The sequence below is a fragment of the Panicum hallii genome, chromosome 4 (genome assembly GCF_002211085.1).
Source record: "Panicum hallii strain FIL2 chromosome 4, PHallii_v3.1, whole genome shotgun sequence".
Lineage (NCBI taxonomy): Eukaryota > Viridiplantae > Streptophyta > Magnoliopsida > Poales > Poaceae > Panicum > Panicum hallii.
This window is the reverse complement of record NC_038045.1, coordinates 31,720,086-31,733,283: the sequence shown is the minus strand read 5'-3', so window position 1 is coordinate 31,733,283 and position 13,198 is coordinate 31,720,086. Positions and strand designations below refer to the sequence as shown.

The following is a 13,198-nucleotide window of genomic DNA, read 5'->3' as shown; positions in this document are numbered from 1 at the left end:
TTCGAGGTAAATCTTAATCTGACAATCTGACAGATTCTGCAGAACAGTCCTACTAAAACAGTCATAACTGAAGCTTCAAAATTTGGATGAATATGAAATTTACCAATATGGAAAGCGTGAGAAATTCTGTAAAACTCTTACATATATCAAAAAGTCCAAATATGTCAATAGCTTTGCCTAAATTTTAATTTAACACTCTGCACAGAATCGAGTCTGAAAAACAGTCAGATTCTAACTTTAATTTATCCCTCATCTTAACTTCGATTGAGGTGTTCTTTATGGCCATGAAAATATATCTAATCCTCTTCAACTCATATAAAGGTTTTATATTTTTTCAAGATAATTAAGAGCATGAAAAACTGCCATGAACAACAACCGCACAGATTGATTGGCATGCTGAGGACAGTGACGAGGGCAAAATCTTAACCTAGTCCAAACCGCTACCCTCACATGCTAAAAACTTTTGAAATTAGGAAAAACATGTTCTACAGCAGGGGTATAACTCATCTAGGATTTCCCCTTCAGAACATCAAGGGTGACGGTGATAATGACAACACATACAGCGATTCCCCCCGTTTTCCCTTCTTCCTCGCATCCAACCTCCACTATGTTAGAACACTTTATTACCACGGAAATCACACGTTTGTGAGTTCGCGTCTGTGATTATAGCACATCACAGACGTGGATTTCCGCGTCTCTAATATGACCACATCAGAGACACAACTAAGATTCGTCTGTAATGTTGAATGTCAGAGATGCGGCTATAGAAAATGCATCTGTGATGTACAATATCGGAGACGCAAACACGTCTGTGATGATGAATTAAAAACAAAAAAAAAGAAAAACAGGATATGAAATAGATCTTATATACATCACAAATACATAAGTTCTATCCATATATACATTGCAGGTACACATACACAATCCGTTGAAATTATACATATCAACTACTATCTCTCAAGTCACAACAATTATCTAATCCGCAGTCTTATTTCCAGCCAGGGACTTGTGCTTAAATGACTATTGAAGAACTTAAAATGAGCTTCAATGATCTGAATGCATCCGCCGGATTGTATCTGGGAACCGGATAAAACCAACAGCCATGAAAATCTGAATTGGAATAAGCTTATCCAAATTGAAATTGGAATATTATGACATCAATATTAAGGGGGCAACAAACATGCAATATAAGCATTATGTAATGCATCTGAGTGAAATTAACTAAGTAATAATGGCATATTAGTAAGAGCCACACACGTGTTCCATATGGTATCAATGATGCAATATATCTGCTATCTAACCATGTGAAAATATACTTAATTTTTCAAAATCCACATAAAGAGTACCACAACTACATGTTACAGTAAAAAATGCCAAACGATTCTAATTAATAGCAGCGATATATTAAGATAGAGAAATATAAAAAAGAAGTTACAACAGACATGTACCTTAACAGAATCCTTCACTGAACCACGTCCTCGAATATAAACTCTACATTGTGTTGAAGCTTCAACTCTTTTCAGGGAGTTACCTCAGGGGCCCAACAAGCGACCAACAAACTTGTACTAATAACATCGAAAGAGTAAAACATTCAAGATATAGCATATCACATTCAATAAAGTTAAAGGAATGAATTTACAAAAGCTACACATACATTAGGATACTTGTCCACTGGAACATCCAGCCTCACAACTTTCTTGACAACAGGAGTGCCCACAAGTGCAGGAGCACCATTCCAGCCCATTGATGATGCTTGTAGAACTCCCATTTGCTGAGAGAATTGAACAATTCCCCATATTAAGAGAAGCTAACAATATAAGCTAAGGAAGAAAGAATATAAAGAATTTAAGTCCCAATGAGAACATTTCAAACAATCATTCTCTCCATAAACAGCAACAGAATGTTTCGTGTTCAGCAACAGAATGTTTCGTGTTTGTCAGCAATATAATCTGACATCGAAAAATAATCTTCATTTTTAAATGCTCTCATTAAAGTTTACAAGTCATGTTATTTAATCTCATGGTCCAAGTGTCCAAACTACCTGACATGACAAAATAATCTTCATTTTTTTAATGCTCTCCTTATTTATTTACAAGTCATGTTATTTAAACCCATATCCAAGTGTCTGAAAAAAACTTTTATTGGTAGATTAGATTACTCATAATTAGTGGCAGCTCCAAAGTAAGATGCAAAGTATGCTCACATAAAATATGCAGCGTCCACCACCTATTTGCATTTTTCAACTTTCAATCAAATGACCAAACAAGCATGTAATACCAAAAAGAATAAAATCAACAGTTGCCTGAATATGCACCTCTGTTTGCATCCCTGTCCAGCCCTCCAGATCCATTGGCTGACCATTCACAGGGTGGCCAGGTAACCTTAATGGGCTACCATGCTCGATTCTGTTAGGATCAACAAAATTATGGTTAGGCACCATAGTAGATGCCCGCAAAATCTCTGCATTAAATAGAACGTTAACTCAATTAGACAATGATACAATGAAGTAAACACTAAAGACTAAAGACTCCACTTTGCTAAAAATAGGCATAAGCTGCACAATGACCATTCTTAAGAGAAGCATAAGCTGTACAGTGACCATTACTAGGATAAAAATCTGTAGTTGACAAAACAACAACCATTTTCTACCATATGAAGTCAGCTAGGTGAACGAAAGATATTGTTTAGGCCCAGAACTCAATGGAATATTACCATATTATAACAATAAATAAAGCAACAAGCAGTAGGATATTGGGATATTTGAGAAATGAATCAACAAGATCCAGTCAAAACAATTCTCTAATTAACTCCTCTGATAGTCTGATCAACAAGATACCGGCTCTACCAGACATGATGATTCTATACCCAAGAAGAAGAAAGTGCAGAGACAATCATCAAAACTTCACAGGCATACATGATTAACAGCCCTAACATAAAAGACTTCAAGAGAACTAAACATAAGAACAAGTGATAGTGAATGTCTCACGCCATTAACAAACAAAATAGTTGAAGTAACAAAAAATTATACAACTAGCAACACTAGTAATGCCTGGAGGCAAAGGAAACAAACCTTGGTTTAAGAGCCTGGTACAGAAAGGAAGAACTTGCACGAATGGGGCCAATTATTGCCTCTCTGCAAGCAACTCAGCCAGATATCTGCCAAACAAGCATGTTGTTAGTATCACAGTAGCCGCTGCATGCTGAGTTTATTATCACCTGATACATAAACAAATAATTTGAAGGATCTAAAAATAACTATAAGCCCACAGAATGAAATGTAATAGCAAGAACTTTGAAATGATTTATACAGCATGATCCATCAAATCAAAATTTACATGTGTCCATCACCAATTAGCAATTTATTACACCTAAATTTTACACCCATTAACAGCCAGTCAAACATACAGCTCCTGTTTACGCCTGGTAGCTGTCGTCCGGGAACAGCATAAATAAATCTATAGCGAGCGAACCTTGTAAGCAATTTTATACTGCCATTCGTGATGATTCCACAATAAGGCCAAATCTCCCAGCACGTCGCTCCAATTTCTTACTAATGAACGAACCGATTAACATCCAATATCTGTTACTCAATAGAGATGTGGAGAACAGAATGAATCGACAGGGAGATTGGGTGATTTTGGAGATTACATACGGATTGCACTTGGGAGGAGTCGAGCTGCAGGTCCTCAATGTGGTCGGTGAGCTTGTAGAACGCCTTGCTCTGATGCTGCATGTCCTTTGAGTCGGGTGCCATCATGGTGGCGGCGCAGGAGTCCCTGCCGCGGCTCGCGTCGCGGCGGCGCGGTGGAGGAGGGCGTTGCCGAGGGGCCGCGGCTCGTGGAGTCCGGAGAGGCTCCTGCGGGGGCGGCGCTTGCGGCCTGACTGGGAGGCCGGCGCTGGCGACGTCCTCCGTGGAGGGGGTGACCGTGGCCCCGCGCGACGCCGTCGAGGAGATCCGAGCAGTCCGCCCACCTGGGAGGCCGGAGACGGAGCGTGGCCCCGCGCGATGCCACGCCACTTGGGAGGCCGGAGGCGGAGCGTGGCCCCGCGGCTGCGGCCGCCCAATTTCGGTGAGGCTAGAGGGGGAGGCGAGAGCGAGGATGAGCTCACCTGCGCCTCCATGGATCCATCCTCCCTGATCCATCCGGCTCGGAGGAGTCACCGACGGCTGGTGGCCTCCCCAGAAGTCGCGCCATCCCCCTATAGCTAGGGTTTGGGGGAGATATGCACGGCGGAGTCGGGGAAAGCCGAACAGAGAGGAGGATCCATCTCGGCGGCACGCACAGAGGAGGTCAGAGGTGCCCGCAATGTTGGGAGTCAAGGACCCGGAAGGCGCGGCGCGCGCGGAGAAGACCGGGACTCGGAGGGAGGCCGCGGTGTTCGGCGCTTGGAGGGGCGGCGCGGGGGAGAGAACGAGCGAATCCGAGGAGGCGGACATCAAACATATTATTCGGTTTTATGAAATCTTCGGGTCCGGCCGAGGTGAACGGAGGCGGTTAAAGGAACGGGTCACCGACTAGGCTACATATTAGTGACGCGGTTTGTAAAAACTGGTCACTCATGACTTTGGTACCTACCATCAGGGACGGACGTGATTTGTTAAGACACATCACTAATATATTGTATAAGTGGGTATATTTTGTCAGGATCAAGATATCGGTGACGTGTTACATCTGTATCCGTCACTAATGTTATATCAGTGACGTGTTTTGTTTTCGTGTCACTAATTTAGGTGTCTTCTATGTTGATTTTTTCCATAGTGCTCGCCGCACTACACCACACAACGCGGCACCACCATTAACAGTGAAGAAAAACCATCAAGATAGGAAAAACGGGAAGAGAAAAAGAAACTCCAACCGATTTTTGGAGAGGACCGACGATGACGTGCCCTAATTTCCCTTCTCTTCTCTTCCTCTCTCTCTCCCCTCACTCCTTTGGTGCATGACAAAAGGGTGGTCACTACCCCAAACCGGAATTGTCTTGGCGGCTAAAATAGAACCGCCAAGGAATATATTTTCTTGGCGGTGTTATTAAACACCTAGGGAAATATATATTCCCTGATGATTCGACGTGCAATTTTCTTGGCAATTCGGCTAAGCCGCTAAGGAAACGTGCAATTTTCTTGACAGTTCAGCTAATCCGCCAAGTAAACGTGAAATTTCCTTGGCTGTTCGACTAGACCGCCAAGTAATATGCAATTTTCTTAGCTGTTTTACTAAACCGACAAGAAAATATTTTCTTAGCGGTTTGGTGGGCAAGGTAATACTTGTTAATACTTGTTTTCACTTATTAACATATGTGATACATGCTTGTTATATGATTTTTCACCTAGCATATGCTATAGCATATGCTTGTTAGTACTTATTTTGACTTAACATATATGATATGCTTACATTCACTTAAACATATATGGCATAGTCTTATATCTTGTTGAGTTCACTGCCACACATATGGCCCTTGTTATGATTATTTAAACTTATATCGTACAAATTGTTTGAGTTGGCTTATGCACTTGTGATACTTAAACTTGTTAAGTTCACTCAAACATATACAATATCCAAACTTGCTCACTTAATCATGTATGAAACTCAAGTATTTGTATACTTTACAATCTAGTTTTATTTCTTATTTTCAATAATATTCACATTTAAACAACAGATTCTATCTCGTCCTTAGACGTTTGGTGTTTGTTTGATATGGCATCTCCAGAGCCATTTATTGCTCGATACCAAGGTCTAAGATGAATAAAAGTTAATTTTATATTTTACCTTTTATTACAGTTGTTTGATTATGTAAAAACAATTAGTTATCATGTTTATAGCCCACTTCAAATCCAGCCCAACTAGCAAATTTGACCCGCTTCAGCCCATATAAAAATCGTATCTCGCGCTCTTGACCGTTGGATCAACTTGGACGACGCAGATGCACTCGGTGTCGAATAAAAGGCCCGTCATCCTCCCTCCCCCTGAACCCTACGACCTCCTCCTTCCCGGCCGCCCCATTGTCCATTGCTTCCTCCGCAGCGTGCACCTTCACCCAGAAGCACCAAGCAGCAGCAAAATTCCATCTTCCTACACGCAGCAGCAAAATCGATCCCTTTCTGTGCTCCCATCTTCCTACACGAAGCAGCAAAAAGCAGCAAAATTGATCCCTCTCCATCCGGTCTTTTCTTCCCTTCCCCTCCCATGGCTGTGCAGGGCCTCTGCAGGGCTAAGCCACTACATCCTCTCGCGTGGGGGGACTGCGCGCTGTACAGGGCTGCGCCTCCGCATCGAGCCGGCTTGCGGGGTTGCAAGCCACGCGGGGACGCGCTTCCGCATCCGCCGGCGTGCGGATCTGCGAGCCGTGCGGGGCCGCGCCACCACATCCGCCGGCGTGCGGATCTGCGAGCTGTGTGGGGCCAAGACGCGGCGTCTGCTGGCGTGCACGATCTGCGAGCTGTGTGAGCCGGGAGGGGCCGAGCACCTGTGCGTGGTGCCGAGTTGGACGCGTGCACGAGGAAGTTGAACGGCCAGTGGTTCCGGAGGCCTCGACGGCAACAGGGGTATGTCAAATCACATGCTCCCAGCAAGCACATGAGTTTCCTGCCTTAAACTCACCAGAATCAAGTAATCCTAGCTAGTTAATAGAATCAATTAGTGCTTGCTATTGATAACTGTTTTCTTCTAGGTTGATTCTTCCTACCATGAGTAGATGGCAGGAATAGTTGGCGATGCCACAGATGAGCACGAAGAAACTAGCATTGCAAACAGCACTTCTTGTCTGGCTAGATATATCAAATATCCGTGGATCTCCTTCAAGCCTCAAAGATTAATAACTCAATCCTCCTCAGTTCAGACCCAGGAGTAGCTAATCAATTACTTTGCTGAAATTTGGAGGAAAAAATAGGTAAAAGTTTGACATATGCTAAACAATTGGAACTACAGGTGGAAACTGTGTAATTTTTAAAAAGCCTCAATCATAAAATATCTGCATTTTAGCAAGTCAATATTTGGTTGTACTCATCCAATGGCTTAACCATATTGTCTAAATAATGTGCAAGTCCAGCTAGCCTGGTGTCTGATGTGGCCACTGATATATATCTTCTGAACTGATGTGTTTGTGTTGAGTAGAACTGAGTCATGAAACTATCCTTTTGCAGGGATCGATTTGACGACTTGGATAAGGAAGATCGCCATGATTTTGTAGTGAGATGAGGGTAAATCTGAGTCTATAGATAACCATGATAACTGTGAGTGACTTGTGTATTTAGAATCATGTGTTTACTCGAGGCTTGTAGGATAAATGAACTTGCAATGATCTTGGAGATGAGTCATTTTATTGCTTTTGAAAATGGGATCTTGCTTTTGATGTACGTGGCTAGGATGAGTTGGCTAAATGCATGGTTAATTGTATGTGTGTACATTTTAAAAAATTATTGATATATTTTTTTATTGTTGGTATTTATTTTCTTGGCGGTTGGCAGCCAAGCAAAGCGTCGCCAAGGAAACAACTATTTACCTTGGCGATTGAGGGCTGCCAAGGTAACAACTTTCCTTGGCGGTTGCCAACTGCCAAGAAAACTATTAACTCGGCGGTTGTCGACTGCCAAGAAAACTATTAACTTGGCGGTTGTGGACTGTCAAAAAAAGCTATTAACTTGGCGGCTGGAACGTACCGCCAAGAATCTCATTCTTGGCGGCCGGCTGCCAATAAAATCGAGTTTTCTTGACTCTGTATTTTTGGTGGATTTTGCTTGATGGTTGGCTGCTAAGAACTGTTTTCTTGGCGGTTTTGGTATATTTCTCGGTGATTTTTAACCACCAAGGCAATTTCAGATTCTGGTAGTGGGTGGCACAGGTAGGAGCGAGGGGTTTAAGGTTTGGAACAAGAGGGGGGTCATGTCGTGTAGCACGGGTCCAGTAGCATAAAGTGTGCCTGCCTAATAAATTTTTAAACCACAACCACCTATATGAAATCTATTAGTCATACCACACAAGTCAATTTTTTTAATAGAAACATAGGGCAAGCAGCATGTTGAACACTTAACCTTACTCATGTCTATTTTCATACCTTAAAATCTTATTAAGAACTTAAACATGAACCCTCACTACTTTGCCCAACCCCTAAGGCACCTACCGGCGGTCTAGGTTGGTCATGGTTCATTTTCACTTATAGACCAACATTCTTACTACTAAAAATGCTACTCATTGTGATCCGATTGTATCTTGAGATTGAAAGCAAGAATTTAGAAGAGAGTAGATAGTAAGATCAAGATGAGATATAATATGAATACTCTAGTAAAAATTATACAAGATACAAAGGTTGGAGTCTCACCGGAATGAAGGGATATTCTCTCCGCACCCAAAACCATAATAGAAAAGACAAGTTAAGAACAAATTATGAATTCAATTGGTTGAGCAAAAGAAGAGGATAGCTCTAGGATAGGTAAGAAACAAAAGAGAAGGATACACTTAGAAAATTAAAGTTATATTTAGTGGTAAAAGTTGGTCAATAAGTGTACGTTGTTATGTTTTATTTACCCAACTAACTATGCGACTTCCACCATATATCCACATTGCTGGCTCCGACGGGATGAGCGTGGTCATCACTCCCTAGAAGGAAACCTGCAAAATAATTTATTGGCAACACCGTAAGTACATTTCACACTTGTAGGACTTATCCGTAATACTATGCATTCAATGGATGCATTAGGCTAGTCAAATTTTAACATTAATCTATAAAAATATGAGCATAATTTATCAAGTGAATAAGCAAAAGACATGGCATCTATATTCTATATCAAGCAGCACACAGTTGCATTAGTATGGTGAGCACGTAATCGTGAGCTCAATCTTCCATAAGCTCTTCACGAAACTCTACATTGAAGTCCAAGTACAGGAGCATGCTCAATAATCAAGCAATCATATATGCGCCAGGATCAAGTCACGCATATATACAACAGATTATCAAGATATCACAACACATGTCACGAATAAAAGCGTATAAACTATAAAATGGATATCTTTATTACAACTGAATCAAGAATCAGTTCAAGGAATGCGGAAGCGTAAAATGAATACATGAAGAGCTCGGCGCCACAGGGACGTCGACTGGGAGACAAACGCCTAGAAGTCGTCGAAGCCGCTGACGTAGTCCTCCACGTTGCCGGGCACTGAGCAGCAGTCGAAGATATCCGAAATAGAACAGGAAAGTAGAGAGGCAAGTGTGAGTACCAACTAGTACTCAACAAGTATAACACGAGTATGAGGCTCTAGGCTAGCTGACTCAACTGCATTAGCTTTTAGTCTTGGCAAATTTTATTAAAGCTAGTTACTACTAGTAGATGAATTACCATAAACCCAATTGCATAATAAATTAATCAGTATTAATTAAGAACTACTGAGAACCATCCAAACCAAAACCACCCCGGGGAATCTCCCTAATCAAAGGTTGATAACCCCACTAATCAAAAGGAGGATCTGGGCCGCTCATGACTGTGAGCACAGCTGATATATCAGTTTTACACTCTCGAGAGGTTGCACAACTTTACCCACAAGTCGTGAGCTACGCTAGTTGTTCATCACACTTCCTTAGGTGAGATGGCTAGCAAGCGCACTACGAGACCGTTACAAAGGATCACATTGGTAAGGTGTAACCGCTAAGGATTCTGGATCAGCGACGATGGGGCCCACCTCCGGGGGTACAAGACACACAGCACAGACCAAGCCGGAGGAGCAGGGACCATTGAAGCTTACCACCCCTCTTGCCCACGCAGGTAAGTTACTCCCGAACCAACACGACCTAATTAGTAAGTCAAGACCGTCCCATTCCAGTCTTGTGGTTGCGCGGTTGTCCCAGATTGTCGCTCTATGAACCGGTCCTTATGGAGAGTAGCCAACCAAGCACTAAGCACCGTGCTGGCCCCCTAAACCAAGTTTCTACAAAAACATATTTTTAAGGACGCACAAACCACTCAAGCACACAGCACAGAGGGTCGGCTCCAGAATTAAGTTGCATAAGATCATTAACAAATTAATTAAAAAGGACCAGGTGTGTTATAGCGCAGCAACCTAGCACAACTAACCAAGATGCAACCCAAAGGATATATATATATATATATGATATAAAATGGCTAGGAAAGTCCTTATAGGCATACAGTATTAAAATGCAGTATGAAATTGTATTTAAAAGTGATAGGATGTTCATGTTATACTTGCCTTCCTCGTACTCTCCCGGCTGCTGCTCGAACTGCTCGGAAGATGGCTGCTCCTGGTACTGCTCCGGTGGCTCGACGTCTACTCACGATCGTAACAGCAATACATGGGCCACACATGCACACACATGCAAACAATTGCAAAATATAAGAAACAGTACACCAATACAATAGAACAGCACATAAAACTAGCCTAGAACTATTCTACGCGTTACAACGATCGCGTGGATATAAAGAACACCTAAAACGGAGCTAAAACGCGAAAACTACGCTTAAAACGAGATCCAGGGACCTATTTGTAAGAAAAACCTAACTTCCAGGGGAGTTCTGGACAAAAACCAGGGACCTAAACGCAATTAAAGCATAGACTCAGGGGCTAGCGCATGAAAACCCGAGACATGGACTGCGACCACAAATTCCAGGAAGCTCACGGGGTCAAACGGGAAGAAAAGGACCTGTCTGTAAATACTTTTGAACTAGGAGTGGACGGCGGGTTGTTTTCCCAAAAAGGCAGGGACTCTTTAGCAAAACGAGCGAGCCGAACCGGTAACTTCTGTTCTGGGCCCTTGGATCACCATCTAACGGCTCGGATTAGATTTCTGACGCGAAGGGGTATGCGCACACGGTGATCGTCGGATCTGGATCCAACGCTCCTGACTCTCACTTAACTCAGATCTGGTACCGCCCGCTGGATCGGAGATAGACGGCCCGGATTCAAACCGAGGGCGAACCGGTATCCTCTGATCCGGACTCTTGGATCTTGATCTGGCGGCCCTGATCTAACGCGACACGATCTAATCCCGACCGCTTGGCCTGGAATCCCACGGCTCGGAGCCTACGGCGCACAGGGCGGCGGAGGAGGTCACCGGAGCTACTTCCCACGGCGCTGCTTCGCCGGAGATGGTCTAACTTCGTGCTCCGGGCTCGGATCTGGACGACATCAAGCCCTAGGGGTAGAGCGCGACACGGGGAACCCGTCTAGGGGCTTGAGACTGCTAACTAGGGTTCGGGTAGGTGATCCCCACGACGAGGGCGGCCCGGAGTCACGGCGGCAAGTGGGGCGCGCACGCACAGAGGAAGATAGGGAGGGAAAAGGGGCACTGCGCGCTCCTTACCTCACCGGGGTACTGCGACGACAGTTGGAGGCCGAGAATCGAGGGCTCCGGTGTCGAATTGCGGTGGCGCAAGGCGGGTTGGCGGCGGCGCTGCCCTCGGGTGAAGTGGCGGCACGGTGGCGCTAGGGCACAGAGGAGGGGTTGGGGGAGGCAAAGGCGGCTGAGAGGAAGCGCGAGCGAGCGGCCGGGCTAAGAAAGGTGGGCGGTCCTCGGCGTGCGGGTCGTGCGCACAACGGAACTCCCGGTCCTCACGGGGTTGTTGCAACCCGTCCCAATCCGATCGTGGCCACGCTTCTAGAAGGGAAGGGAGACTCGGGCGTTGGCCAGGGCGCGGGCTCGGGTGCGGCGCAAGGGCGGGGCCACGGGCAGCGGCAGGGCGGCTGGCCGGCGGGGAGAAACAGGGGAGGGAGAAAAGAAAGAGAGGGGAGGAGCTGATGCCCGGTGGGAGGAGGGCGCCGACAGGCGGGCCCGGGGTGACAGCGAGAGAAGAGGGGAGAAAGGAAGCACGCGGGGTGGCCGATGGGCTTAGCCGGCCGATGGGCTGGTGTGGAAAAGAGTGGGCCGACGTGGCCCATGCGGGGAAGGGGAGAGGATAGAGGAGGAAGGAGAGGGAGAGAATTGGGCTGGGCCAAGGCTGCTGGGCTGCTGTTCTCTTCTCCTCTTCTTCTTCTTTTCTTTTTCTTTCCTACACTCAAGCTATTCAAACAATTCCATTTGAATTCAAATGAATTTGAATTCAAACTCTATAAACTCAACACAAATAAAATAATGCTGCAGCATGAATGCACAAACAATTTGATCCTATGATAAATTTTAATTACTTGCATTATAATATTACTTTAAATGCCACAAAAATTAAAGAAAAGCCTGGAAAATTTATTTAAGCCCAAATAAATTCATTAAAATTAGGGAAAAATACATTAGGGTGTTACAAACCTACCCCCCTTACAGGAATCTCGTCCCGAGATTCGAACGGGCTAGCTAGCAACGAGATCGGGGTATGTCTTTCTCAACTCATCTTCTCGCTCCCAAGTAGCCTCATCCTCCGTGTGGTGACTCCACTGAACACGGCACATCTTGATCTTTTTGTTCCGGGTAACTCTCTCGGATGTCTCCAGAATCTTCACCGGATGCTTGACATAGGTCAGATCCTCCTGCACATCTAACCCTTCTATCGGTGCTTGCTCTTCTGGCACTCTCAAGCACTTCTTCAGCTGAGACACGTGAAACACATCGTGCACTCCTGAGAGATTGAGAGGCAACTCCAAACGATATACCACCTCACCTTTCCGTTCCAATACCTTGAATGGACCAATGTATCGAGGGGCTAGCTTCCCTCTCACATTAAACCTGCGGATTTCTCTCATCGGCGAGACCTTCAGGTACACATGATCACCCACTGCAAAGGTCAGATCTCGACGACGAACATCCGCATAGCTCTTCTGACGAGTCTGAGCGACCCTCAGATTCTCTCGCACCTGCTGTACCAACTGTTCTGCCTCTTCGACAATATCCGGGCCAAATACCTGCCTCTCACCAATCTGATCCCAATACAGCGGAGTCCTGCACTTTCGACCATACAGGGCCTCGAAAGGAGACTTCTTCAGACTGGCCTGATAACTGTTGTTGTATGAAAACTCTGCATACGGCAGGCATTTATCTCAGCTGGTACCATACTGAATAGCACAGGCTCGAAGCATATCTTCCAATACTTGGTTGGTTCTCTCTGTCTGCCCATCTGTCTGAGGATGATAAGCAGTACTGAAACGCAGTTTCGTATCCAGCGAGTCGTGCAACTACTCCCAGAACCGCGAAGTGAACTGAGATCCTCGGTCAGATATGATCTTCTTAGGAACACCATGCAGGCAGACGATCCTGGAGATGTACA

The 13,198-nt window shown here is 44.7% G+C and overlaps 1 long non-coding RNA gene across 1 annotated transcript; it reads left to right on the top strand.

The window, feature by feature from the left end:
- Positions 1 to 5,981: 5,981 nt before the first annotated feature.
- On the top strand, positions 5,982 to 7,425 carry LOC112889682. Its single transcript, XR_003228147.1, has 2 exons — positions 5,982 to 6,544; positions 7,142 to 7,425. It is a non-coding gene; the product is annotated as an uncharacterized LOC112889682 (long non-coding RNA).
- Positions 7,426 to 13,198: the final 5,773 nt, after the last annotated feature.